Source organism: Crocodylus siamensis, chromosome 1 (genome assembly GCF_052110815.1).
Source record: "Crocodylus siamensis isolate JL-2025a chromosome 1, ASM5211081v1, whole genome shotgun sequence".
Lineage (NCBI taxonomy): Eukaryota > Metazoa > Chordata > Crocodylia > Crocodylidae > Crocodylus > Crocodylus siamensis.
In genome coordinates, this window is record NC_143395.1 from 107571214 (window position 1) to 107575244 (window position 4031).

Genomic DNA, 4031 nt, shown 5'->3' on the forward strand with positions numbered 1-4031 from the left:
GACCTAGTTATGCTCCCAGCCCTGCTCACCAAGCCTCTAGAAGCAAATCACAGTTGTGCAGGTGAAGGACAGTCAGAGCAGGTTTTTCACTTTAAGGTGCAACTAGTCCACTAAGTGATCAACACTAAGCCAATTAACATCTGTGTACCTTACAGCATAAGGTGTAATAAGGCCCTAAGGTGTTAATGTCTGGACAATCCACTGGTTAAGAACTCTAGGATCCACCCCTTGTTAAACCACCCTGTAGCCCTTGGGTCACATGTCTTAGCTCTTAAGCCAGTCTTTCATCTGGGTTGTGGCAGCTCCTATCTTTTCAGCTATCTATCTATTATGTACATCAGGGGTAGGCAACCCCCAGCTTCAGCACCCGGGCATGGCACGCAAAGGCTTTTTGCTTGGCACACGTGCCTTGGGGCAGATGATGGGGAAGGGGCCAGGTCTGCAGTGCCACAAGGATCAGGCCCCTGCTGGCTCCCCCGTCATCTGTCCCTGGCACATCAACATTTTACAAGTTGAGGTTGTGGGTGCTTTTGGCACTCTGCCCAAAATGTTGCCAACACCCTGATGTAGGTATATTATTAGATGTGTGTCTCTGTGTTAATCCTTAATTTTGTTCTTTTACTCACACATACAACACTCCTCCTTCACCCTCTCACTTCCCCACAGTCAAGTGGTCCAAACCTATGAGCCCTAGTTCAGCGGTGCTTAACTTGAAAGAACCTCCAGGGGATCCAATGTAAAGAAACTAGCTGTCCAATTCATGTGAATAATCCTCCATGGCAGCACAGGTGGAGAATGCCCTGTCCCAGACGCTCCAGGCATGATCCATTTCAGCACAACTCAGGTAACCATTCATTTGGCTTGGCGATGGTGTCCTGGTAGTGGCAGAGACTGTTTCCCATTTCCCTCTGCCACAGTGAGCTGGATGAAGGCTATGCAGCACTGTCTAGAAAAGCCTTCTACCTTCTACTCAGCAGTGAGGTCCCGTATGTGACAAGTCTGGCATTTGCTGTACTTTGGTGATCAGTTTGTTGGCTGCATTCTCTTGCCCATGTTAAGCAGAAGGATGTTGGACAGACCTGTAACTGTATCAGCTTTGTTGGCTTCAATGTGCTTATGATCATTTTCATGACACCATTCTAGTATGGATAGCATTTCAGCAAACTGGGGTGCAGCATTTGCCAACTTGACTTGAAGAAAGCAGACCATCAAGAGTTGATCATTTTTTCAGGAGAAGATTTTTACTCTTGATCTTCTGAGCTACTTTCACAAAGTTGTGTCTGTATGTGAGTGTGTGGGATTAAGAATTGACTGTTCAGAAAGCTCTGAGGAGGATATAAATGGAACTGGATGACACAGGCCTTGATGTAGTTGGTTTCAGTTTGCTGATGTTTATGTATTCCTTCCGCTGAAGAGGCAATGCCAGATGGGACCAGGTAGAGGTTTATGTCTGTGGAACCAAATCATAGAGCAGTAAGGTTAGAAGGGACCTCCAGAGGTCATCTAGTCCAACCCACTGCATGAGACGGGATCAGCCCTGTCCAAATCATCCTATACAGTTCCATTGCCTACCTCTTAGCAAAACTACACAGTCAACCCTGAGATAATACGAGATATAATGCCCTAATCTGCCACTGGTAAGGCAGAGGGACAATGGTGGCTAGTGTCCCGCAAAGGGGAAGGCTATTAGTCTTAGGTTTGGCTTATTCAGTAGAGTAAGGAGGTGTAACTGGGGCACTAGTCCTGGGCACTGATCTGCCCAGGATTGCAAAAATAGAAGGGGTTGCAAAATAAGAGGGGTTGCAAAAATAAAAGCAGCAGCCCAGATACTGACATTGCCCTGTGCCACTGCTGCCCAGGCTGCTCCAGAGTCCAGTTACACTGGTTTATTCTGCAAAGTTTTGCCAGCATATCTCTGTCAGTTAGGAAGTGAAAAAATCACGAGTCCTAACTGACAGGGCTGGGCTAGTAAAAGCCCCTGGGGAGTTGCATTTATGAAGAGTGCTTTTGTAGGCTTAGTTTATATCATCCGGAGAAGTGGTGGATTTACTGTCAGCAGAAAGCTCCTTCTGGTATATGCTACATCTCCATTAGAGGGCTCTGCTAGCATAACTAAGCCTGCAGATGCTCTGTTGTATAGAAAACCCTTTTCTAACAATGCATATAACCACGACTGACTGTGGCACCTCTTTGCATGTGGCTAGCTTGTCCATATCACAAAACTATCAGAGAATCTAACATATTTTAGCTGATTTAGAAGCCTCACTGCTCAGGAAAATCTAGGTACTAGAAGAGAACAGCTTAGCAATGATTTACAATGGCATTGTTGTGTGAGAGAAGCTAGAACAGACTTTTACCTCAACAATATCATTGTTCTCTCGTTGGAAGGGACATGCTTTTAAAATGCATAGCTCACTTCTTAGTCTTGAGGGGGAGAAGGCTATTTCATTTTTTAATAGAATAAGAGAGTTCTTTAAGCACCAAAGGTAAAAATCCAATCCCCACAAGCAATATAGCATTAGCTGAGCTTGCAAAATAATTTAATATATGGTATGGATAGGCTGGTTGCTGCTTTATTTTCAATGCCTCTGAAGTGCTTAGAAAAACTAAGAAGTAAAGATAAGTATAATAAAAAATGAGTTCTGTGAGGCTGCTTTACTACAATTAACTTTAAAACCTATCTGGGAACTTCAGAGGCTTGGCATCACTTTTGAGCTGACTTGACAAATGAATCTGGTGTCTTTAGGATGCAGCCTTAGAATGTGAAATGCCATAAATTTAATTTCCAGTTAGATAAAACAGAACTAGCTCATTCCCAGTGTACTGAAGGTAGTTATGTGCATACTCTGGGGCAGCCTACTGTGAGGGTTATCTAATTTAGATACGCTTTCAGCAACCTGGCATGCGCAGTTTGCCTGTAGACCCCTTCCAATGTATCCACATATGATCAATTCTACATATTCACCCAGAAACCCTTTTTATTTTAATAAGAAGTTAAGCTTTGGTAATCGTTTAAGAGCTTTATAGCCCATTCTTAAATATAGAAAAAAGAAAGAATAGATAAACTAATTGACTCCATTCACCATCTCCCTTTTTAGAGCAGCTTAACCTTAGTGATACCCTGAATTTCTCCTCAGTCAGATCAATAAGTAGCCTCACAGTGCAAATTACGTGGAAACAGATGATTTGGGTTACCTTTTAAATCAGACCTGCTGGATGAGTAGGAAGCTGCTGCTCTTTAATACTGTGAGCTGAATTAGACCCATGAGTTCTACTAGCTTGAGCTAAAGGATTCTGGGCTCAAGGCCCCAAAGAAGTGAAAGCAGTTCATGATGGCTGGGAATGGCTGGTACAGCCCATAAAGTGAATGAGTGCACAGGAGGTCATGGCACTACAGCAGCCAGAAGGCAAATGGGTTCTGTGCTTCTCCTGGAACACCAGGGAGAATTTAATGCTTTACTGCCCATGGAACAATACTCATGATACTACTTGTTACCTGATACAGATGCTTTCATGGATATGAGCAAGTGCAATCTGAATCTCCCTTATACAGCAGTGACTTCAGACTGCAGTATAGTGTGAAACTATTCAAAGGATTGACTTTTGCCATTATCTTCTTGAGAATGAGTCATTCAAATGGTCAGAAATTGGGGACACACAAAAAAATGATCTCTTGAAATTGGACCTGTTACACACTTACACACGCTATAAATATATATATATATATATATATACACCATATATATACCATACCATATATTAAATTATTATATATATAAAATTTATAGCATGTGTAAGTGTGTAATGGATCCAATTTCAGGAGAAATTAAATGTGTAACATGCCTTCTGAAATTGGACACATGCTATCTAGGCATATATATCCAATTTCAGACCATCATTGTATGCATGCATGTTTGTATGTGTGCATATGTGTGGATAAGCAAAATTTCTGTCTTGCAAGTGCTGAATGAGTGGTGTAAAGCATCAGGCCCAATCAGGTCAGTCACATTATTAATGGTGCTAATTGGCTT